Genomic DNA, 17,648 nt, shown 5'->3' with positions numbered 1-17,648 from the left:
CAAAAATCTGTCTGCTCTTATGTGTAGCCAGGATCTGTCAACAGAAGTTTTGTCAGAACATCTCTTATGACAATAACTTCTGTAGACAGATGCTTCTAGTGTAGACATTGCCCACTGTATGTGTATCCAACACATTAGAAGCAAGAAGACGACCCAGGCAGGTGAGGAGGGGGGCAGGGAGGGCACGGTAACCGAAAAATTGGAAACAGCAGAAGTGGTAAATGACTTTTTTGTTTCAGATTTCACCAGAAAGCTTAGTAGTGACTGGGTATAGTGAATGCCAGTGAAAACAAGATGTATCAGAGGCTAAAACAGAAAAAGAACAAGTTAAATTTATTTAGATACATTAAATATCTTCAAGTCACCAGGGTCTGATGAAATATATCTTGGAATACTCAAGGAATTGGCTGAGGAGATATCTGATCCATTAGCTAGTATCTTCAAAAAATCATGGAAGTCTAGAGACATTCCAGACAACTGGGAAAGACCAAATATAGTGCACATCTATGAAAAGAGGAATCAGGACAACCAGGGGAATTACAGACCAGCCTGTTTAATTTCAGAATCTAGAAAGATAATAGAACAAATAATTAAGCAACCAGTTTGTAGATACCGAGGAGACAATAAGGTGATAAGTAACAGCAGATTTGTCAAGAGCAAATTGTATCAAACCCACCCACCCACTTTCTTTGATAGTGAAAGAAGCCTTCTGGGTGGGGAAAGCAGTATATGTGGCATATGTGGTGTATGTTGACTTTTGATACTGTCCTACATAACCTTCTCATAAACAAACTAGAGAAAGATTACCTAGAGGTAGGTGCATAACTGGCTGGAAAATCATTCCCGGAGAGTAATTAGCAATGATTCACACTCAAGCTGGAAGGGTATGAAGAGTGGAGTCCAGCAGGGATTAGTTCTGGGGCCAATTTTGTTCAATATCATCAATTATTTAGATAATGGCATAGAGAGTACACTTGTAAAGTTTGCAGATTATAGCAAGCTGGGAAGGACTGCAAGTACTTTAGAGGATAAGGTTAGAATTCAAATGACCTAGGTGAACTGGACAAAAAGTCTGAAATAAATAGGATGAAATTCAAAGACAAATGCAAAACACTCTATTTAGGAAGGAACAATCGCACACATAGAAAATGGGAAATGACTGACTCGGAAGGAGTACTGCAGAAAGGGATCTGGAGATTAGTGAATCACAAGCTAAATATAGTCAACCATGTAACATGGTTGCAAAAAAAATCATTTGGGATGTGTTAACAGGAGTGCTGTAAGCAAGGCACAAGACATAATTCTTCTCTTCTACACTATGCTAATTAGGCCTCAGTCGGACTAGTGTGCCCAGTTCTGTGCTCCATATTTCAGGAAAGATGTGGGCAAACTGTAGAAATACCAGAAAAGAGCAATAATGACGATTAAAGTTCTAGAACACGTGACCAACGGGGGACTATTGAAGAAAATTGATTTATTTAGTCTCAAGAGGACTGGAAAGGGACATGATAATAGTTTTCAAGTACGTAAAAGAGTGAGAGAAAAAATATTCTCCTTAACCAATGAGAAAAGGACAAGAAGAAACAGATTTAAATTGTTGAAAGGGCTGTTTAGGAAAAATTTCCTGTCAGGGTGGTGAAGCATGGGAATAAATTGCTTAAGGAGGTTGTGGTGTCTCTGTCATGGGAGCTGTTTAGAGCAGGTTAGATAAACACCTATCAGATAGTTCCTGGTCCTCCCAGGAGTGCAATGGACTTGACTTGAAGACCTCTTGAAGTTCCTTTCAGTTCTATGATTGCATTAGCCTAAGAAGAGAAAAATACTATTGATCTTCAACAGAAGTCCATAATTTTGGCCTCAAAATATTGGAACCAAGAATGTTGCTATGAGGGCATGGGGATTGGGGCACACCCCATCTCCTCAGTGCCCCAGGCACAGGGACCAGCACAAACTCTCTCCCTACTGCAGGCCCCACCCTCACTCTGCCTCCGTTCTACCCTACTTTGCTTCTGCTTGCACCCCTTCCCAAAGCCCCACTCCTGCTCTGCCCCTACTCTGCCCTCTTGTCCCTGGCACCAGGCACCTACTCTGCCGGGCACCAGGGGACCAGCAGGGGTTGCACCCCCATTTATTGCAGCCACAGGATCCAGAGAGGCCCAGCTTCCTGCTTGGTCCTGCCCCACTGCCCTGGCTCATGCATCCTGCTTCTCCACAGTGGCAGGAAGTGGAGCACTCTGGGGCTAGGGTGTTCTGCTTCCTGCTGCTGCAGTGCAGCTTAGTGCAGCCACCTGGAAGAGGATGGCACAGTGGAGCAGAGCAGGCTGGTAGGTCACTCCAACTCCTGCTGCTGTGGTGAGTGAGGGTGGAGGGGAATTCTTGCTGCTTCTCCACACCAGGCCTGCTCCAGGTCCCTCCCCTCCATAAGATGTTTGAGGAAGCTGCCACAGTGCCTCCCAAACCATGGGACATGGTATGGCTGCCCTGAATCAGGATGGCTCTGGCTGGAACAATAAAGTTCTGCTCCATTACATGAGTGAAAGCCCAATTTTTCTCATATGTTTGCACAGGTTTGGGTAATGTTTTAAATAGCACTCTATACTATGCATTTATTTGAGTTTAAGTGAATCTCAACAAGTGGTTAAAGCAATGAAACTTTCTTTCTTTCTTTCTTTCTTCCCTCTCACTGAAAGCCCAAAAATGCCATATGTCTAAATTTGGATATATTTGCTACTGAGGGAAGTAACAATAACAATACTAAGCAATACCAAATGCTTTTTTTCAAGATGAATTAAATCAGTCATAAAAGTCATAATTCATAGTCAGTTTTGGACTCGCCTTCACATATTTGAGATTTAGAATGTTTGAAAATTCATGTTAACAGAAGTCCTGTTGGAAGCTGTTTATGAGTAAATTCTAGAAAACCAGTTATTGTTAGGTTACTCAGGGTCTGTTTTTCTTTAATTCATTGTTTAGCCCACTTTTTATGCCTTGTGACTCTGTGTGAATCACTAAAGCACAGTCTTTGTTATTAGCATTATAATCCCCCTATTTTGAACACAGGAGCTGAAAATATGTATTCCAGGATGAAATTCAGTAAAGAAGGTCTCGTCTCAGGAGGAGCATATTTTGTTTATATAATTAAATGGACAATGTCAAGTTTAGTTGGCTGATGTACAGTTATACCCCAAATGTTTCCTGAGAATGTAGTTTCCAAATGTCAGCACCCTAATGGGAGAATTCCTTTAGAATTTCATAACAAATAATAATCTTCTGCCTCCAGAAAATTTAAACCAGCCTATGTAATTCTGCAAAAGAAATTCTGTGTTCAAATAAAGAGAAAGGTTTTGCTTCTGCATCCATCAAGGGTAGTACAACTGATAAGAAACAAAAAAGATCTTAATTTTATTTCCCACACCAGTGGTGAGATTTATAGCTTTAGTGGTAGTTTAATAACTAGCAGTTAAGAGGTATCACTATACAATATGTTAGTGGTGTAAGAAAGGGAAAAAGTAACCTGTTGGTGCTGTAATTGAACTGATGTGATTTTATTCAGTGAGAATATTTGTGAGAGGGTAAAGTTAGCTAATGAACTTGAACAACAAATCTCTTAACAGGCTTCTTAAAAGTTTACATTACTTTTCCAAATCTTCTAGTCATAAACAATGGAAGAAATCATGTATTAGTGTTTTATACTAAGTACCTTATTTTAGAGACAATGGTGTGCAGCGTTTTACTGTAAGATACTGGTTTGAACCCTGCCCCGGTCCATATTAGTGATCTAGGTTTGTGCCCAGCCAATTGTTGATTACTGGCTTATGGGGAATGAATAGGTAATCTGAGTCCACATTTGGCATTTCTATTTAGTCTTATTTCCAGGTCAATGGGAATTGCTCTAGATCACGCCTATGTGGACTGATTTGCTAGCCTGAGGAAGAGGTAAAGTTTTAATGGGAAAGAAATGAAATTTAGTTTTACCTCAAGAACTAATCCCGGCAAGTCAGCATTGACACACACTAGCAGGGCTGTGTGGGAACAATGAACCCTAACAGTACCTGGTCTGTGGGTGAAGGGAGGAACTGAATTTCCAGAGCTGACAGTTGAGCACTAGACTGGTCATACATTTTTATCTGGCACCATTTTGCTAAATGGACACTTCCATTTTTTAGAGCTTTCAGGGTTTTTCAAATTATTAAGCATTCTGACAAGAAAATATTTTTGGACAGCTTCATTGAAACTATTTAGTGAGTCAAAATTAGTTTTACAAAAGCAAGATGTGGGTGTACATGCAATGGAAAATGGACATTATTAATTACCTGGAAATGTTTGCTAAGTTAGAAATTCATGGAGCTAGCACCTTGCTAATTTTCTGCAGTTTGTGCTTTCAACTCTGAAATAGTCTTTCAGCAAATATTGCCTCATTTTTCTGCTGATACAGTAGATTAATGTCCTTTAAGGACTCATATATTAAATGTTCTGCCCTTGACAGCAGTTTTATTTTTGTTAATGAGGTTAACAGATACTGCCTTGTCATTTCAGGGAATGTCTGGATGTGAACTTACATGGATAAAGTTAACAGCACCGCAAGGAGAGGCAGAGGGAAGAAGATCAGAAACTGGGAACTAGCCAAACTCTCTGACATGAGCTTGCGTACCTATCTCCAAATGTAGTCAGTATTATTGCATTACCTGCTAGCAACCAGTTTTCATCATCTTTGTATACCTGATGCTTTTCAGTTGAGGGGTCCATACATCCCTTTCAATTCATTCTGGCAGGCATAGTATAAGCAAGCCCAGGTAAAGGTTGGCCTTTTCTTAGAACCACTTTGTGTACATATATACATTCACATACACACGTATCCATTTGCACATGCATGTGTGCATATATGTATATTTATGCCTGCATATGTCTAACTTGTTGGCAGGCCCCGATACTCTTGGGTCCTGTGAGAAAGGAAACATCATGTCCACAATGTCAGGTAGATATAGTGTGCCTGTGTTTTGAAGAAATCATTAAAGAAACATTTATTTTTTAAAATTAAATATTTTGAAAGCTGCTTTGTGGTTGGGAAAAGTAATCCAGATTCCACAGAAAAATCATCTGTCCTCCACAATCTGCTTACAACTGCCTCACATAGGGATCTGATCTATCTGTGTTCCATGGCATCTCATCTGGAGAGAAACACAAGGCCACTAAGGGCTCTGAATGAATAATCACAGGACTGCAGGGTGAAGTGCAGCAGGGAACGTAGCTGGATATGGTCGCACCCTCATTAGAGCTGGGACATTTCTGCTCACTCTAGAGCCTTCAAATCCTGGCATATGAAGACTGCAAGCACAGAGATTGTTCTGCTGCCTTTCATAAGCACCCAAATGGAGTTGAAAAGTAATTGCACCCTCTCCTGTTTGTAACCCCACCTAGGGAAGCAGGAATAATAAGTCCCTGAAATTTGCCTTCATCTAAAGATGACACAAGACAGACAAGGTTGATAGTTTTGATGAGTTGAGGAAATCCTAGCTATTCTCTAGGTTTAAATAAAAAGGTAATTAGAAATACATAGTGTGACAGAGTCAGTACCGCTCCAGGGCCTCAGACCTCTGTTCATCCCACAGTATGGGTTAGGTGTGCCTTTTTTGGGTTTTGTTCTTCTGTCCCTTGAATTTTGACTCACTAAATGGACTTAATGGAGCTGGCCAAAAATATTTTTTGGCAGAATGCTTAACATTTGAAAAACCCTGAAAGCTCTGAAAAGATGAAGGATGGAGAAATGGTCCCAAACAGAAAAATTATTGTCCCACTCTAGTGCTCAGCTGTCAGCTCTGGAAATTCAATTCCTCTCTTGAGCTCCCTGGTCTGACTGTGCTGATCAGGTAACTAGACCTCCCAACCAAGAGCTCTGAGCTTACCGGGGCATGGAGCCCTATACACTCCCTGCAAAAGCTCCTCACCTCCCCCGTGGCCTCTGATGTGGCAGCCTCAGGTGGTACCAGCTGTCCCTAATTGATTTATAGCAGCCTCTCCCCAAGTGCTTCTGCTCTGCCTGTGATGGCACTTGATTAATCAGGACTGTTTCTGATCTTTTAGAGCTGCCTTTCTCCCCTTGTAAGCTAGCTCTCTGGCCCAGCCCTGTCACACTTGGTATAGCTGGAACCCAAAAGCTATGTATACAAAGAAGATGTTGTTATCGTTAGTGAAAACAAGACTTGAAGAACTGGAAACAGCCTTAACTGCTAGAATCCCCAGGGCCTAAAACCCCAGTGCCCTGTAATACCAAACCAAAATAATTGTCTTCCCATCAGCACCATGAATTAGCTGTGGACTTATCCTGGAAGAGGAGAACTGATAATGGCTATGGTTCAAAACACACAGCCCATTGTGGAAGAGGATTAATGCCAATGGACTCCTATGTTCATTTGTGCAACAGCTGTGGGTGGTCTCTGTAAGACTCTGGCTGCTGTAGTCTAGTTAGCAAACACTTAAAGCCATTTGTGTACGTGGTATGTGTGAGCTACCTAAAGCTAAGCCATCCACAGACCATGCCAGTTTTTGACTGGAGGCTGAGAGGGAAGTAGAGTCATTAACAAGAGAGATTTGGGGTTGGCTGGGCACCTTGTCAATGGCACAGATCATTTTATGCACCACACTAAGGGACAGTAAAGCTTTTACTTCACTCCCTTCTTTTGATGGCTTTGGGAAGCAAAGTTAGATTTCCATAAGACTCTACCTGCAGCCTTACTGTGTGGTGGGACTGTCTGCAGGGGCTCATTCTAGAGGGCTAGAGCAGAGCGCTTTCAGACAGGAGAGTGGATTAGCCAGCCCAGCAGGAAAATGTAGATTAAAAGGAAGAAACCAATAGCTGCCCATGATTATTTGAATCTCAGTGCTCTTCCATGGTGGTGATCATTAGGTACATGTGATTTCAACCAAAGCTTAATAGGGAAGAGGGGTCACTGTGGAAGACCAAGTCCTGTCAGAGTGACACCAGTTAGGGGCTACAGGGCTGGATCATCAAATGGTGCAAAACTGTGTATCTCCTTTGACGTTTGCACTCATTTACACCAGTTTGGAATCTAGCCTGAGGAAAACATCTGGATTGCAGACAAGTGGCCTCCTTTCATTGCAGCTGTTCTCCCTTTCGTGTTTGTATTTTGGCCAGGCATGCCAACAAGGTGAGGGGGAAGAGGGACAATTGCCACAGGGCTCCGCGATACAAAAGGACCCAGGGCTCCTGCCAGCCAGTTTACATTGCTGTTAGAGTGCTGCCTGGGCAGCCCTGAGGACTGGGGAGGGGTGCATGATGCTCTCCAGGCAGCGCTGTGGGCTGCCTAGCTCCAGCTATGCCCCTTCTACCTGAGACCCTACTCCTTCCAGTGTTGTAGAGTAGGACCCCTCTTCCAAATCTTTACCAGGCACCTGGCAAGGCTGTTGGGTCCACTGATTCTGACTTTTGTGTCACACACCTGGCAGTGTGATAATTGACTGATAGAGTACAATTTGGAGCAGGGATTGACAGTGGAAAGGGGCTGGGAGGATTTCTTCAGGCAACCTTTTCATCATTCATCAACTTCCAGGAGGATTAAATAACCATCTTTCCACCTGGAAAATCTGATTGTATCCTCACTGACCTTGTAAAATATGGGGCCTGTATTCAGAACTCAAGTAGATTAGATAAGGCACCATGTTACTACTAACTGCACAAGTACTCATGTACATGAAAATAAAATCGGCCTTCAGGAAAATATTATTCTGGGTGTGGTAAGAGATTCAATAGCAGCGTAAGTACAGTAGTGGAGTTACTCCGATATTAACAGTGTATCATCCCATACGCATGAATTTTAAGAAAATAAAAGTGCTTCTAAGAGCCTCTTTCCTCAACAGTGAAAAATCACCACTCCCCCGCCACCTACATATTTTCTTGCTGAGCCTTCCCCTCTTTGCATAGTCCTCCTCTACCTCTTTGTTTGAAGTGATGGATGAAGCCACAGCTGTGGTTCTAATGGCATGACACAATCAAAGAAGTGGAAGCAGCAGAGAAGAGGGAGATAGCACTAAATAGCTGGACTAGCCAGAAAACAATTTTTTTTCACAGACTTTTGTAATTTGCTTTCATTCCACTGTGGGATGAAACTAAGACCTTTCAAACCTTTTTATGCAAAAGCCAGAGATTCAATCCAGCACAACAGCTAATAGCACAGGTATTAGAGCTCTTACCTGAGACACAGAAGACTCAATCTTTGTTATAAATCAGTGAGGTGAGCTCCCTAACCACTGCATTATTGGCTGGCCTGGGGTGGGGCAAGCTTTCTTCCCACCTGCCTTCTGGCTACTGGAAACCATTTTGGTGAGAAAATGTTCGCTGAAATTTTTTTCAACCAGCTCTGCTTGGAAGTAAGATAGAACAGAATGTAGAGGGGAGGCTGGAAAACTAGAGTATTTCTCCTTGGCTTCAGTTACACTAGTGAGTTTTGCTGACAAAACCCCGGCTTTGTTGACAAAACTTCTGGAATGTCCACGCACAAAATGTGTTTTGTCAACAGTCTGTCAACAAAACTCACCACTTTTTCTGGCAGCGTTCTGCCTCTCAGCCATGAGGCAAAACACTGCTCTTTACAGATTCTGTCAATGAAAAAGCTGTGTGGATGCTCTGGGGGGGGCCTTCTCTCGACAGATGGGACATCCAGAACAATGGGCAGCCCTATCTGCTGTGCTTCTGGGTGCCTGTTTTGTCGAGGAAGCAGCTGGGCTGTCCAGCCACTCTGTTAACAGAGCAGAGCACTCTTCTGATTGGCTTTTGTGTGTGGCCACACTCTGTTGACAGTAGTTTTGTTGGTAAATCTCTTCTGACAGTGACTTCTGTTACCAGATTGCTGTAGTGTAACCATAGCCTTAGTGTCTTGAATATGGACACTTTTCCTACGAGATATGTTACCTCCCCCGACTCCTAAGTAATATCTTCTAACCCTCAGTGACCTTCCCAAAATGTCACACTCCTATCCCATCCATCATGGGGGGCAGAAGGAGGCAGGCTGGGTAGCAACCGATCAAAACGCTGGGAGAAAAGGTGAGAGGCAGGGAAGCCTTAGCAACGAGAACAGGACCGATTGAAGAAAGGGAAAGGGAGTGTGGAAATTCCATTCAAGTCTTGCCAGCAGAAGTGTACCACATGGCATATATCACTATGTGCCTGACAAATCTGAGCTCTGTTGAACAAGCGACCTAGGCTATGTCTACACTACAGTGATCTGTTGACAGAAGTTACTGTTGGAAGATATCTTCTAACGAAAGTTCTGTCAACAGATCACAGCCAGACCACAAAGCAGATGGAAAGACTGATACGCTCTGCGGACAGACAGTGGCCAGACTGCCTGGTCACTCTCTCAACAAAATGGCCAACTGGAAGTACAGCAGACAGGACTACTTGGTGTCCCAGAAGCCCTGTCTGTCAAACAAGGGGCCCCTAGTGCTTCTAGACTGGTTTTCTGTTGACAGATCTCTGTCTACAGAGGCATTCTGCCTCCTGGGGTGATGGCAGAATGCTCTTGGCGAAAGTGCTATGTTCTGTCGATTTACTATTGACAGAATGCCTTGGGAATCTGGACCCTGGGTTTTGTTGACAAAATGTCAGTTTTGTCAACAAAAATATCTAGTGTAGACATAGTCTTAATGAATAAGCCTCCACTCCCAGACACCTAGGCTGCATCTACACTAGCATTCTTTTTAGGAAAGCCATGACTTTTTTTGAAAAAACCCGCGGAGCATTTACTGACAAAATGTGCTCTTTTGATCTGAAATCGAAAGAATGTGGGCCTTTTTCCAGTGGCCCTTTTTCTCTCCCAGATGAAGAAGAGTGCCCTTTTCTGGAAGATTCTTTAGAAAAAAAGCATGTGTAGAAGCTCTGTGCGCCCTTCTTTTGAAAGACCAGTCCTCATGGCACTGGATTTTTCGATCCCCAGCCCATTCTTTCGAAAAAGCAGGGGCCGTGTGGACACTCTCTGTCAAAAGAGCAGATTGAGTTTTTGGTCCGCTTTTTAGTGTGTGGATGCAATCTCTTGAAAGAAGATCTCTTCTGAAGAACTTCTTTCGAAGGGTCGCTGTAGCATAGATGCAGCCCTAGAGCCTAAAAAGAGAGGCTCAGGTGCCAGCAGCATTGGTGCACTCCTTCAGCTCCTCCCTTAAAGAATTTCTTAATAAACTGTTCAGTACTCAAGATAGGGACTGTTGGATGAGACCTTAAAACACAAGATCCGAGAGCAGTTTTCTTGAGAATAAGGTTTAGTCCTAGCATTCAGGCCGATTCCAGACACCCTTTTCTGTGGGGTCTGCTGAGCTGAAGAATTAGGTAAATGCTGGGGACAAAAAACTTTTAAAGTAGGTCTCACCTGCAAGTGAATTTATTTCAAAAGTGTTCAGACCTTTGGGGCATTCCTTTTACAAGAGAACTAAGGCACATGTTTTAAGGCTGGGTCTACACTACTGAAGTTACTGTTGGGACATATTTCCTGACAGAACCTCTGTCCACAGAAAACATTCACACCTAATTGAGACTCCACCTGTTGACACCCTCTGTCAATAGAAAGTGACCAGACTGCCCAGCCCCTGCTGATAGAACAGCCAACCAGAAGCTCTGCAAACGGGGCTGCCCAGTGAATCGGAAGCCCTCTCTGCCAAGAGAGGGCCCCCACCAGAGTGTCTACACTATTTTTTGGTCAACAGACTCTGTAGACAGAGGTGTTATGCCACATATAAAGGCTACCTGACTCTCCCGAGAAAACTGATGCATTCTGTTGACAGTTTCTCAACAGAATGCATTTGTACTGTGGATGCTCCATGAGTTTGGTCGACAAAACCCCAGTTTTGTGGACAAAACTCTGTATCATAGACCTACCCTAACAGCTTGGGCAATTAAGCATTGGAATAGCTTTCCTAGAGATGCTCTTAGATTCTCCATCACATGATGGCTTTAAATTGAGGCTGGATCTCTTTCAAAGAAATATACTAAAATTCAGTTAAGAGTTTTGGCTCAAGGAACGTGCTATGAGGTGAGGTCCTATGACCTATGTTTACAGGAGGTCAGAATGGATGATCACAATATGTCCTCAAACTCAGTGAATCTGTAAATAGATGAGCAAGTGAGGAATGTTTGCCAGAAGCAATGTTTCAAGTGGATTTTATAGAACAGCCACAGAAAGAACTTCAAATTTATAATTGCAAATATTCCCACTGGCTTCTAACTGTGCATCTAACTGTGAAACAGAAAGGCATGTCATGACCACCATGTCCAATAAAACAGTTTGAAATTTGAGCATCAAATACTTTCAGTAAGCTGCTGGGGAATTTGCTACAGTTCAAGAATTTTTTTGTCAATTCTTGACTAATTTTGAAGAATGAATGAATGAATGAACGAAGAATGAATGAAGAAGAAGAATGAGTTGCACACAACTCATTAAAAGAAAAACAAATCATCAAGTGGTATTCTCCATGAATCATTCACCCAGCTATACATGTGTAACAGCAGCAGACTGCATTGTGCTTAAGAACAATTAAAGTTAAATAAACTCTTAGGCTATGTTTACATGGCGCTCCGCCCATTGCCGCTGCCGTCAGAGCTATGCAAAATGAGCTTCTCAGGATTGCAAATAGCATGCTATTTGCATACTCCCAAAGCTCATTACCATAGCCCTGCAAGAGTTCAGCATTGGCAGAAGGGGGTGCTGTAACTGCAGAGGCTGTGTGGACATGCCTTTGCCAGATAACGCCCCCACCTTTGTCACCAGTCCCTCAAACATTTGAGCCATAAGGGAGTGGCAACAGAGCGGGGTTTAGCCGGCAGAGGCATGGCCACACAGCCTCTGCAGTGCTGGAACTCCCTTCTGCTGATGCTGAACTCTCATGGGTCTATGGTAATGAACTTCATGAGTATGCACATAGCACACCATTTGCAATCCTCAGAAACCCATTTTGCATTGCTCTGCCGGCAGAGGCAATGGGCAGAGCACCGTGTAGACCCAGCCTTACAGTTTTTATTCTGTCCATTAAAATATATGCTTGGGCATCTTTTTATGACACCACTAAAAGGTAAATTACATAGTGTTGACAGTAGATACACTTCTCTAAATCGTTGGAGAGACCATGGGATCATATGTTCATTTCAAATTTATGAAAATTTAAGCCAATTCCCTATAAAATAGGACTAGTTTCTCTTTTTGCAAAACTATACCTTTTCGCCATTATAGTATATTTAAGTCAATATTCTGAGCTTATTTTCTCCAAAGGCAAAAGGCATTTACCAGACATTGCATTTTAATGTACTTTTTTATTTCCAGCTTTTCACATGCCAGCCTAGAGAGATGGAAACTTTTTCTGTTCTCACCCAAAGTACTTTGGTAATTTAAAAATTGACCGTTCTATTGGAAAAGGGAAGGGGAAGGCAGGGTTTTACTCCAGCTGTTAGCGACAATCTTGGCTCAGAAAAAAGTCTCTAATCCAACAGTTTCAGACTGGAAAAGTCTGACTTAGTGGCAGTGAAGCAATCCCACAGCAGGCCGAGATTCCAACTGTCCTGATTTTTTCATCAACAATCCTCATTGTTCAGCCTCAGTCTGGGGGTTTCCCTTCAGTAAGAACCAGGATTAGAAGCATGACAAAAGTTGTGTTTTAAATCAACAGCTGAGCTCTCTTTAGACATTGCTTTCAGCCAGTCTCCAGTCTTTCCCTCTACTCCCATCACATAATCATATTCATTTTCATGTTTAGCCTTTATTCATTCTTCTGCAAGACAGGCTAATTTTTCCTAGTGGCTTTTGTTAAAATAATTTCAGGGTTCTCATTTGCCTTATGAGGGACCCTCAGGAAGACTGAGCTTGAACTAGCCTTGAAGAACCAAGTAACAAGTGGTACAATATATTGCCTGCTCAGGGTTGCTGTGTTATGTTTTCTTCAGCCTGCATCAGGGACAATGGTCAGGCCAGTTTGTGGAGCTGTCACCTCTAAGCAAAATACATGAGCATAAGGTACATTTGCAAACAGAACACTCAAAAATTCACCGTTTGTGTCAGAAATAACAACAGAACTGACAGTAGAAAATAGGCACCATTTGGTGCCTTCACCTCTGCAGTCAATGGAAAATCTCCTATTGGTGCCAAAAGGAGGAGTATCAAGCAGTTACCGCATGATAAAGATAGCTATGTTATTTATTCTAAGGGCCACATTCTAGCACTGAGCCCCTCTGCAATAACTGGATGTAAACAGGAGCAGAATTTAGCACTACAACAAATTTTCCTTTATTTAAATTTCTTATGACCTCTTTGCATCAGTGGCAATCTTTTTGCTCTGTTTGTCGAGCACCTATCATCCAGGGTCCTAGGTGGTACTGAAATATAAATAGCTAGACCACCAGTCCTTTTTTCAGGAAAACTCCTAAGGACTGAGTAAGGGTTGCAAAGTTTGGGCCAGTGTTGTACTACTTCTGTCTCTCTTAAATGCTTAATATGTGTGTATTTTAACAACAATGGCAGGCGAAGTGGTAGAGAAGTCCTCATGTTTAAAAGCTAGCCACCAATTAACTATGTGGTGGTGTAAGTGAACTGGATTTTGATTTGTCTCAGTACTGGTTGAACCTCTCTAATCCAGCACCCTCAGGATATGACTGGTGACAGATGAGAGAATTTGCTGGACTACAAGAGGTCAATGTTGTGTAGAAAAAGAAAAAGAGAAGTCCTGTGGCACCTTATAGACTAACAAATATACTGAGGCATAAGCTTTCGTGGGCAAAGACCCACTTTGTCAGATGTCCACAAAAGCTTATGCTCCAATATATCTGTTAGTCTATAAGGTGCCACGGGACTTTTTGTTTTTGCAGATACATTCTAATATAGCTACTTTTCTGAATATTGTCTAGCAGCATTACCAGCGCTTCCACTGCTCACTGGACTCTTAGAAGACATTTAGGGTAAATCACAGCTAAACAACAGCACAGAACCCTGAGAGCCAGGACTGGTGGCTGTAAACAAACTTTCATGGGACTGCGGGAGACTTGACCACACCCATGGTAAGTGAAATTATGCCAGATTGTGGATGTTGCCGGATGAGAGAGTTCTGGATTTGAGAGAATACAGAACATGCAGGCTCCAGAGGGATAGAGAGGAATTTGCACAGATGCTCTTCGTCAGGGAGAACAAATTGCCCCTAATCCAAAATTAGACGAAGGAAAATGATAGGTTAGAGAGCAAAGTTCAGGCACCCAGAGAACAGATCATGAGAGCAGCCAGACTCAGACAGCAGCAGAGCCAACTATACAGTCACTCTTCAGTGCAGCCAGCAGGAAGACAGCCAAGGATGCAGACCCAGACCTAGCTGTAATTGTTGGAAACAATATATTCCATAACAAGACTTGAGAAAACTATTAACTGAGTAAGGGATGCTGAACACGCACTGTGTGATTAATTTTTTCTCCACAAGCAGGAGCTGAGGGAAAGGTCTGTCCTGCCCCCAGCACAGACCACTTCCTATGTCCGATAATATTTATGCAAGAAGGTAGAAAGGGAATTCCTCCCATGAGACCAGTTCTGGCTGCTGCTACACTACCATTCTCCTGTCAGAGGTGCCATAGTAACGAGGTAATTCAAAGCAGGCTGATGAGGTGCTAATGTACATATTCAGTGCCTCATTAGCATAACATTGGCCATGTGAACAAACTTTAAATTGCAGATTGACAGTGTAGATGGGGGCAGCTTTGAAATAAGCACCCCACTTCGACATTTCCTTACTCTAATCTAGTTCTGTGGGAGTAAGGAAATGTCAAAATGAGTCAAAGCTGCCCCCATCTTCACTGTCAATCTGTAAGTCGAAGTCTGTCTGTTCGGCCACCATTATGCTAATGAAGCACTGAATATGCATGTTAGCACCTCATTATCCTGCTTTGAATTGTTTCATTACTGTGGTACCTCCAACGAGAGAATGGTAGTGCAGCAGCAGCCACTGTCTGCCTTTGGCATCCCATGCTGGTGATACGAGCTAAGCAGATACTCCCTTTTTCTGAAGGCTGTCCTGTTTAGTTCCCTAAGTAGGTCCCCCAACTTCTCGTCTTCTGGGTGAGATTTTCAAAGGTACATATGGATGCTCATGTCCCATCCACTTTCAATGTGAATTAGGAGTCTGGTTATCTTTTTATAACCAGATGTTGGTAATTACATATGTTATCTATACTAAGTATCAGAGGTTGGTGATTACATATATTATCTATAGAGGGTTTCACAACAACCGTACTTTCAGGCACTCCTTTATAATGGTGTTAGATTGTGGCTTTGACCACCCAAACAAAATATAGAGTAATAATAATGCTGTCTACTGTTTTAAGAAGCTGAGTTTTTTTCAGACTAAAATAAGACAATTTTTAAGGAAACGTACCCTCAGTCTTAAATATATATAATTATGGTTTATTCTGTTACTCCAGCATATTAAAACATTCGTTATCCAAGCCACAGATAAAATACAATCTGGGCAGTTGATGATTTTTTGCAGTATCACAGCTGATTAGAGAGGAGTGTTTGTTGTTAAATGGGCTTGATTGTTCAGAAGGAAATTACAACCATTGTATGGTGAAAGGGTTGCTGTCACTTTCAGCTCTGGCCTTTCTTTTTTAAACCTATTTTTCCACATCTCGCTGGCTGTAAATTTTTAAAATTGCATAATGCCAATTAAGAAAAATAAAGAGCAAATTGAGATACCAGTATTCATGGAGGAATGCTGTTGGCAGAGGCCCCAGATATTTTTTGTGTCTCTTGTGATTTGCCTGCAACTGTTCCAGGAAGTTCGGGGAAAGTTTTGTATTGACATCATGCTGCAAGCAGTGGAAAAGCTTTACCATGGGAAAGATTTGAGGCCTAGTTCAACATCCTAGGGAACAAATACTCTGACTTTTGTGAGCATTCTTAGTGTTGATGAATTTTGCAGAAACCCCTAACCCCATCTCTCCCCTCTTTGAAAGCTTTTTACTGAGTGAAAGTTAATAATTTGTTCATGTCTTTGTTTTGTTTTAGCTCCTGCTTTCCTCTCTTCCTAAAGGTTTCTTAAGTAAATGCTCATCTGAACAGCGTTATGAAAAAGCACTTAAAATAAATCTCTATTTTTTATTTTTGTTAACATAGCTAGGAGCAGTTTGGGCTATTATTCCCAAAATAAGCAGGCTATTTTGGTTCTTTGGGGTTCTTCTAATTCATTTTTGATTAACTGTTATTTTGCTAGTAATTCACAGCAAGCAGCAAATGGTTGGTACAATTTTGTCGAGAAGCAAATCTTGTAAAAAAGCCAGGGCATCTACTTTAAAAATCATACCCTAACAACTCAGTTCAGTACAATGAATGCCCAACTGTTCAGCACCTACCTGGAAACTAAATTGGTCATCATATTTGTCATACATTTAGATGGTTAATTTTTTTCTGCTTTTGCCCTTGGAGTGACAGCCATAGCACAGTATGCAAATCCAGTACTTCTTCCTAAAAATATAAGATTTCAGCTGGTCATTTTCATGTTTGTACAATATAAAATCCTGACACCAGAAGGAAACTGATTGTGACTCAAGTAATTTTAGTCAATTGGAAAAATATTTTTAAAAATGTGTTAAACCATTGTCAAGTAAAGTAATATTTATTTATTTTAATTACATTTTTCTGCAGGAGTTAAGAAGAAGTTGTATTCTCACTGTGCAGCACAAGCCAGATGTATTATGCAGAGGGATTTACCAAAGAGTCAGGTATTAGACACTGCCAGGAATAGAATACCAATTTTGAAGGATAATGATCTCTTGTACCTATATGGTCCGTTACGAAGCCCTTCACATTTTTCTCATTGATTTATTAGAGCTAATCAAGAATGTTGACAATTTTTTTAAACTGGAAAATGTGGTTTCATCTAATTCCATGGGAATATCCAGTTTTCTGAAGGAATATGATTCAAACTGAAACATTGGAATGTCAGTTTCAATGAAAACATTTTGAGTTGACATTTTGATTAAAAACCTCCTTTAAAATAACATTTCAAAATGAAAGATTTTGTTTTGAAAGGGTATTTCATTAAAATCAAAACCATCACAGATTGTTGGGTCATCATTTCCCTATCCACTTTTTGATAACTTTGTTCTGTGAAAATTGTAAACATTTTGTCTTTTACATATGAGTAGAAAACAATGTCAAAATATCAGAATTTTGCAAGAGATGGAAATTTTGTTTGCTGCCAGCTCTCACATCCCCCCTCCCCCCACCAGCCCTCTATCCCCCACCCCCAGTCCTACTATGAAGCAGGGAAATATCATTCTCATTTTTGCAGAAGGGGAACTAAAGCAGATGCTTAGTGACTTATCCAAGATATTGGTAGTCTGTAGTAGAGCACAACCTGCTGTGCCAACAGGTGCCCTAGGCAACAGGGCAAGGTGGGAAGGGGCAGGGCCAAGAGAGGAAGGGGAGGGGCCAAGGGCAGTCAGCCTTCAACACCATCTGTACCATGGTGCTGTGCCTTCCTCCTGCTCCCTGACAGCTGCAGACAGCTGGATCAGTGCTTCCATGGCATTTCAAAGGGGCCCCTGCTGCCACTGTCATAGTAGCAGCAACAGCCGGAGCTCCAAGTTTCTTTGAAACACCCAGCCCAGGGACCACTGC

This window comes from Carettochelys insculpta, chromosome 2, assembly GCF_033958435.1.
Source record: "Carettochelys insculpta isolate YL-2023 chromosome 2, ASM3395843v1, whole genome shotgun sequence".
Lineage (NCBI taxonomy): Eukaryota > Metazoa > Chordata > Testudines > Carettochelyidae > Carettochelys > Carettochelys insculpta.
The sequence above is the reverse complement of the archived record's forward strand: the minus strand, read 5'-3'. Positions refer to the sequence as shown.